The sequence below is a fragment of the Heptranchias perlo genome, unplaced genomic scaffold, assembly GCF_035084215.1.
Source record: "Heptranchias perlo isolate sHepPer1 unplaced genomic scaffold, sHepPer1.hap1 HAP1_SCAFFOLD_416, whole genome shotgun sequence".
NCBI lineage: Eukaryota > Metazoa > Chordata > Chondrichthyes > Hexanchiformes > Hexanchidae > Heptranchias > Heptranchias perlo.
In genome coordinates, this window is record NW_027139428.1 from 166,391 (window position 1) to 175,000 (window position 8,610).

Genomic DNA, 8,610 nt, shown 5'->3' on the forward strand with positions numbered 1-8,610 from the left:
GGGACAGTGTAGAGGGAGCTTTACTCTGTATCTAACCCTGTACCTGACCCTGGGAGTGTTTGACGGGACAGTGTCGAGGGAGCTTTACTCTGTATCTCACCCTGTCCCTGCCCCTGGGAGTGTTTGACGGGACAGTGTAGAGGGAGCAATACTCTGTATCTAACCCTGTCCCTGACCCTGGGAGTGTTTGACGGGACAGTGTAGAGGGAGCTTTACTCTGTATCTAACCCTGTCCCTGCCCCTGGGAGTGTTTGACGGGACGGTGTAGAGGGAGCTTTACTCTGTATCTAACCCTGTCCCTGCCCCTGGGAGTGTTTGATGGGACGGTGTAGAGGGAGCTTTACTCTGTATCTAACCCTGTCCCTGCCCCTGGGAGTGTTTGACGGGACAGTGTAGAGGGAGCTTTACTCTGTATCTAACCCTGTCCCTGCCCCTGGGAGTGTTTGATGGGACAGTGTAGAGGGAGCTTTACTCTATATCTAACCCTGTACCTGCCCTGGGGGTGTTTGATGGGACAGTGTAGAGGGAGCTTTACTCTGTATCTAACCCTGTACCTGCCCCTGGGAGTGTTTGAAGGGACAGTGTAGAGGGAGCTTTACTCTTTATCTAACCCTGTACCTGACCCTGGGAGTGTTTGAAGGGACAGTGCAGAGGGATCTTTACTCTGTATCTAACCCTGTACCTGACCCTGGGAGTGTTTGATGGGACAGTGTAGAGGGAGCTTTACTCTGTATCTAACCTGTACCTGCCCTGGGGGTGTTTGATGGGACAGTGTAGAGGGAGCTTTACTCTGTATCTAACCCTGTACCTGCCCTGGGAGTGTTTGACGGGACAGTGTAGAGGGAGCTTTACTCTGTATCTAACCCTGTACCTGCCCCTGGGAGTGTTTGATGGGACAGTGTAGAGGGAGCTTTACTCTGTATCTAACCCTGTACCTGCCCTGGGAGTGTTTGATGGGACAGTGTAGAGGGAGCTTTACTCTGTATCTAACCCTGTACCTGCCCCTGGGAGTGTTTGATGGGACAGTGTAGAGGGAGCTTTACTCTGTATCTAACCCTGTACCTGCCCTGGGAGTGTTTGACGGGACAGTGTAGAGGGAGCTTTACTCTGTATCTAACCCTGTACCTGCCCTGGGAGTGTTTGACGGGACAGTGTAGAGGGAGCTTTACTCTGTATCTAACCCTGTACCTGCCCTGGGAGTGTTTGATGGGACAGTGTAGAGGGAGCTTTACTCTGTTTCGAACCCTGTACCTGCCCTTGTAGTGTTTGACGGGACAGTGTAGAGGGAACTTTACTCTGTATCTATCCCTGTACCTGCCCTGGGAGTGTTTGACGGGACAGTGTAGAGGGAGCTTTACTCTGTATCTAACCCTGTACCTGCCCTGGGAGTGTTTGACGGGACTGTGCAGAGGGAGCTTTACTCTGTATCTAACCCTGTACCTGCCCTGTGAGTGTTTGATGGGACAGTGTAGAGGGAGCTTTACTCTGTATCTAACCCTGTACCTGCCCTGGGAGTGTTTGATGGGACAGTGTAGAGGGAGCTTTACTCTGTATCTAACCCTGTACCTGCCCTGGGAGTGTTTGATGGGACAGTGTAGAGGGAGCTTTACTCTGTATCTAACCCTGTACCTGCCCTGGGAGTGTTTGATGGGACGGTGTAGAGGGAGCTTTACTCTGTATCTAACCCTGTACCTGCCCCTGGGAGTGTTTGATGGGACAGTGTAGAGGGAGCTTTACTCTGTATCTCACCCTGTACCTGCCCTGGGAGTGTTTGATGGGACAGTGTAGAGGGAGCTTTACTCTGTATCTCACCCTGTACCTGCCCTGGGAGTGTTTGATGGGACAGTGTAGAGGGAGCTTTACTCTGTATCTAACCCTGAACCTGCCCTGGGAGTGTTTGACGGGACGGTGTAGAGGGAGCTTTACTCTGTATCTAACCCTGTATCTGCCCTGGGAGTGTTTGACGGGACAGTGTAGAGGGAGCTTTACTCTGTATCTAACCCTGTACCTGCCCCGGGAGTGTTTGACGGGACAGTGCAGAGGGAGCTTTCCTCTGTATCTAACCCTGTACCTGCCCCTGGGAGTGTTTGACGGGACAGTGTGGAGGGAGCTTTACTCTGTATCTAACCCTGTACCTGCCCTGGGAGTGTTTGATGGGACGGTGCAGAGGGAGCTTTACTCTGTATCTAACCCTGTACCTGCCCTGGGGGAGTGTTTGATGGGACAGTGGAGAGGGAGCTTTACTCTGTATCTAACCCTGTACCTGCCCTGGGAGTGTTTGATGGGACGGTGTAGAGGGAGCTTTACTCTGTATCTAACCCTGTACCTGCCCTGGGAGTGTTTGATGGGACAGTGTAGAGGGAGCTTTACTCTGTATCTAACCCTGTACCTGCCCTGGGAGTGTTTGATGGGACAGTGGAGAGGGAGCTTTGCTCTGTATCTAACCCTGTACCTGCCCTGGGAGTGTTTGACGGGACGGTGTAGAGGGAGCTTTACTCTGTATCTAACCCTGTACCTGACCCTGGGAGTGTTTAACGGGACAGTGTAGAGGGAGCTTTACTCTGTATCTAACCCTGTACCTGACCCTGGGAGTGTTTGATGGGACAGTGTAGAGGGAGCTTTACTCTGTATCTAACCCTGTACCTGCCCTGGGAGTGTTTGACGGGATGGTGTAGAGGGAGCTTTACTCTGTATCTGACCCTGTACCTGCCCTGGGAGTGTTTGATGGGACAGTGTAGAGGGAGCTTTACTCTGTATCTGACCCTGTACCTGCCCTGGGAGTGTTTGACGGGACAGTGTAGAGGGAGCTTTACACTGTATCTGACCCTGTACCTGCCCTGGGAGTGTTTGACGGGACAGTGTAGAGGGAGCTTTACTCTGTATCTGACCCTGTACCTGCCCTGGGAGTGTTTGATGGGACAGTGTAGAGGGAGCTTTACTCTGTATCTAACCCTGTACCTGCCCTGGGAGTGTTTGACGGGACAGTGTAGAGGGAGCTTTACTCTGTATCTAACCCTGTACCTGCCCTGGGAGTGTTTGATGGGACAGTGTCGAGGGAGCTTTACTCTGTATCTAACCCTGTCCCTGCCCTGGGAGTGTTTGATGGGACAGTGTAGAGGGATCTTTACTCTGTATCTAACCCTCTACCTGCCCTGGGAGTGTTTGATGGGACGGTGTGGAGGGAGCTTTACTCTGTATCTAACCCTGTACCTGCCCTGGGAGTGTTTGACGGGACAGTGTCGAGGGAGCTTTACTCTGTATCTAACCCTGTACCTGCCCTGGGAGTGTTTGACGGGACAGTGCAGAGGGAGCTTTACTCTGTATCTAACCCTGTACCTGCCCTGGGAGTGTTTGACGGGACGGTGTAGAGGGAGCTTTACTCTGTATCTAACCCTGTACCTGCCCTGGGAGTGTTTGACGGGACGGTGTAGAGGGAGCTTTACTCTGTATCTGACCCTGTACCTGCCCTGGGAGTGTTTGATGGGACAGTGTAGAGGGAGCTTTACTCTGTATCTAACCCTGTACCTGCCCTGGGAGTGTTTGACGGGACAGTGTAGAGGGAGCTTTACTCTGTATCTAACCCTGTACCCTGGGAGTGTTTGACGGGACAGTGTAGAGGGAGCTTCACTCTGTATCTAACCCTGTACCTGCCCTGGGAGTGTTTGATGGGACAGTGTAGAGGGAGCTTTACTCTGTATCTAACCCTGTACCTGCCCTGGGAGTGTTTGATGGGACAGTGTAGAGGGAGCTTTACTCTGTATCTAACCCTGTACCTGCCCTGGGAGTGTTTGATGGGACAGTGTAGAGGGAGCTTTACTCTGTATCTAACCCTGTACCTGCCCTGGGTGTGTTTGATGGGACGGTGTAGAGGGAGCTTTACTCTGTATCTAACCCTGTACCTGCCCTGGGAGTGTTTGACGGGACAGTGTAGAGGGAGCTTTACTCTGTATCTAACCCTGTACCTGCCCTGGGAGTGTTTGACGGGACAGTGTAGAGGGAGCTTTACTCTGTATCTAACCCTGTACCTGCCCTGGGAGTGTTTGACGGGACAGTGTAGAGGGAGCTTTACTCTGTATCTAACCCTGGACCTGCCCTGGGAGTGTTTGACGGGACAGTGTAGAGGGAGCTTTACTCTGTATCTAACCCTGTACCTGCCCTGGGAGTGTTTGATGGGACAGTGTAGAGGGAGCTTTACTCTGTATCTAACCCTGTACCTGCCCTGGGAGTGTTTGATGGGACAGTGTAGAGGGAGCTTTACTCTGTATCTAACCCTGTACCTGCCCTGGGAGTGTTTGACGGGACAGTGTAGAGGGAGCTTTGCTCTGTATCTAACCCTGTACCTGCCCCTGGGAGTGTTTGATGGGACAGTGTAGAGGGAGCTTTACTCTGTATCTAACCCTGTACCTGCCCTGGGAGTGTTTGATGGGACAGTGTCGAGGGAGCTTTACTCTGTATCTAACCCTGTCCCTGCCCTGGGAGTGTTTGATGGGACAGTGTAGAGGGATCTTTACTCTGTATCTAACCCTCTACCTGCCCTGGGAGTGTTTGATGGGACGGTGTGGAGGGAGCTTTACTCTGTATCTAACCCTGTACCTGCCCTGGGAGTGTTTGACGGGACAGTGTAGAGGGAGCTTTACTCTGTATCTAACCCTGTACCTGCCCTGGGAGTGTTTGACGGGACAGTGCAGAGGGAGCTTTACTCTGTATCTAACCCTGTACCTGCCCTGGGAGTGTTTGACGGGACGGTGTAGAGGGAGCTTTACTCTGTATCTAACCCTGTACCTGCCCTGGGAGTGTTTGACGGGACGGTGTAGAGGGAGCTTTACTCTGTATCTGACCCTGTACCTGCCCTGGGAGTGTTTGATGGGACAGTGTAGAGGGAGCTTTACTCTGTATCTAACCCTGTACCTGCCCTGGGAGTGTTTGACGGGACAGTGTAGAGGGAGCTTTACTCTGTATCTAACCCTGTACCCTGGGAGTGTTTGACGGGACAGTGTAGAGGGAGCTTCACTCTGTATCTAACCCTGTACCTGCCCTGGGAGTGTTTGATGGGACAGTGTAGAGGGAGCTTTACTCTGTATCTAACCCTGTACCTGCCCTGGGAGTGTTTGATGGGACAGTGTAGAGGGAGCTTTACTCTGTATCTAACCCTGTACCTGCCCTGGGAGTGTTTGATGGGACAGTGTAGAGGGAGCTTTACTCTGTATCTAACCCTGTACCTGCCCTGGGTGTGTTTGATGGGACGGTGTAGAGGGAGCTTTACTCTGTATCTAACCCTGTACCTGCCCTGGGAGTGTTTGACGGGACAGTGTAGAGGGAGCTTTACTCTGTATCTAACCCTGTACCTGCCCTGGGAGTGTTTGACGGGACAGTGTAGAGGGAGCTTTACTCTGTATCTAACCCTGTACCTGCCCTGGGAGTGTTTGACGGGACAGTGTAGAGGGAGCTTTACTCTGTATCTAACCCTGGACCTGCCCTGGGAGTGTTTGACGGGACAGTGTAGAGGGAGCTTTACTCTGTATCTAACCCTGTACCTGCCCTGGGAGTGTTTGATGGGACAGTGTAGAGGGAGCTTTACTCTGTATCTAACCCTGTACCTGCCCTGGGAGTGTTTGATGGGACAGTGTAGAGGGAGCTTTACTCTGTATCTAACCCTGTACCTGCCCTGGGAGTGTTTGACGGGACAGTGTAGAGGGAGCTTTGCTCTGTATCTAACCCTGTACCTGCCCCTGGGAGTGTTTGATGGGACAGTGTAGAGGGAGCTTTACTCTGTATCTAACCCTGTACCCTGGGAGTGTTTGACGGGACAGTGTAGAGGGAGCTTTACTCTGTATCTAACCCTGTACCTGCCCTGGGAGTGTTTGATGGGACAGTGTAGAGGGAGCTTTACTCTGTATCTCACCCTGTACCTGCCCTGGGAGTGTTTGATGGGACAGTGTAGAGGGAGCTTTACTCTGTATCTAACCCTGTACCTGCCCTGGGAGTGTTTGATGGGACAGTGTAGAGGGAGCTTTACTCTGTATCTGACCCTGTACCTGCCCTGGGGAGTGTTTGACGGGACGGTTCAGAGAGTGATGTACTCTGTCCCTCTCCTGCCCCGTGGATTCCCCGTGCTTCTCTGCTCCCTCACTGCCTTTACCTTCATGTAGTACATGTGGTTCGCGCAGCGATACTGAGCAAACTGGCAGAACGAGTCGAAACGAGGGGCCTGCAGAAAATCAGTGCAAATGGGACCTGCAAGGGAGGAGAGGAGATGGTGAGAGACAAATCAAGGCAGCTCCTCTCCAAAATGCACAACCCCCTCGTTGACTTTCTGCGTTTCGTGTCCCAGGACATCCAAATCTCTCTGGACGCCAACATCTCATGGTCTCTCACCATTTAAAAGACCTTCTGTTTTTCCGTTCTTCCCACCAAAGTGAATAACCTCACGTTTCCCCTCCATCTGCCACCTTCTTGCCCACTCACTCAATCTGTCTCTATCCCTTGCGTCCTCCCCACTGCTTCCTTTCCCACCGAGCTTTGTGCCGCCTTGGCTGAATTGCGCTCGGTCCCTTCATCCGAGTCGTTGATCTGGATTGTAAATAGCTGAGGTCCCGGCACCGATCCCTGCGGCCCCCCACAGCCTGCGCCCACCGGAGAATGACCCGTTTATCCCTACTCTCTGCTTTCTGTCCGCTAACCAATCCTCCATCTGTGCTGATGTGTTGCCCCCAACCCCTGAAGCCCTTCACCGGAGGGTAAGTCGAGCAAGATTTCAACACCGAGGCGCATCAGGAGATATCAGGAGAGGTGGCCCAAAGCTTGGCCAAAGAGGTAGGTTTTAAGGAGCGTCTTAAAGGAGGAGGGGGGGGGGGTTGGAGAGGTTTAGGGAGGGAATTCCAGAGCTTCGGGGCCCAGGCAGTGGTGGAGCGATGGGAATCGGGGAGAGGCCAGAATCGGAGGGCCATGTAGAGATCTCGGAGGGTTTGTAGGGGGCTGGAGGAGGTTACAGAGATAGGGAGGGGGGGGGCGAGGGCCATGTAGAGATCTCGGAGGGTTTGCAGGGGGCTGGAGGAGGTTACAGAGATAGGGAGGGGGGCGCGAGGGCCGTGCAGAGATCTTGGAGGGTTTGTAGGGGGCTGGAGGAGGTTACAGAGATAGGGAGTGGGGGCGAGGGCCATGCAGAGATCTCGGAGGGTTTGCAGGTGGCTGGAGGAGGTTACAGAGATGGGGAGTGGGGGCGAGGGCCATGCAGAGATTTCAGAGGGTTTGTAGGGGGCTGGAGGAGGTTACAGAGATAGGGAGGGGGGGCGAGGGCCATGCAGAGATCTCGGAGGGTTTGTCGGGGGCTGGAGGAGGTTACAGAGATAGGGAGGGGGGGCGAGGGCCATGCAGAGATCTCGGAGGGTTTGTAGGGGGCTGGAGGAGGTTACAGAGATAGGGAGGGGGGGCGAGGGCCATGCAGAGATCTCGGAGGGTTTGTAGGGGGGCTGGAGGAGGTTACAGAGATAGGGAGGGGGCGCGAGGATACGGGGGGCAGGAGGGAGTTTCAGATGAGCGGATGGCTACTGAGGGGCGAAAGTTGGGAATCCGGCCGGGAGGGGCAGAACGGAGGGAAGAGGATAAAAGACGAAGGGGGAAAGAGGGTTCCTGCCCTCCGCGCTCCCCGGCCCTGTCACTCTCACCTTCAGGAATCAGCCCATGGTTCTCAAACTCGTCGAGTTTCATGATCTTGAGGTCGCGACAACCTTTCGTCCGACGGATCAGGCAGGTAATCCCGGCCTTCCACGAAGGTTTCAGCACCAGGAAGAATTTGTCGTACTCCCCGTCGGAGAGGGGCAGGCCAGGGGCAGCGTCCTCGAAACCAAGACCGCCGACAGTCGCCCTCCCAGCGATCAGAACTGGGGAAGAGGAAGAAACGGTTTATTCCGACCTTTATTCCGGACGAGCCCCCGAATCCCGGGCCAGGCACGCCCCGGGCGCCCAGGACCGAGGGAGCGCCGCGCTGTGGGAGGGTCGGTGCCGAGGGAGCGCCGCACTGTGGGAGGGTCAGTACTGAGGGAGCGCCGCACTGTCGGAGGGTCGGTACTGAGGGAGCGCCGCACTGTGGGAGGGTCGGTACTGAGGGAGCGCCGCACTGTCGGAGGGTCGGTGCCGAGGGAACGCCGCACTGTCGGAGGGTCAGTACTGAGGGAGGGCCGCACTGTCGGAGGGTCGGTACTGAGGGAGCGCCGCACTGTCGGAGGGTCGGTACTGAGGGAGAGCCGCACTGTGGGAGGGTCGGTGCTGAGGGAGCGCCGCACTGTCGGAGGGTCGGTACTGAGGGAGCGCCGCACTGTCGGAGGGTCGGTACTGAGGGAGCGCCGCACTGTCGGAGGGTCGGTACTGAGGGAGCGCCGCACTGTCGGAGGGTCGGTACTGAGGGAGCGCCGCACTGTCGGAGGGTCGGTACTGAGGGAGCGCCGCACTGTCGGAGGGTCAGTACTGAGGGAGCACCGCACTGTCGGAGGGTCGGTACTGAGGGAGCGCCGCACTGTCGGAGGGTCAGTACTGAGGGAGCGCCGCACTGTGGGAGGGTCAGTACTGAGGGAGCGCCACACTGTCGGAGGGTCGGTACTGAGGGAGTGCCGC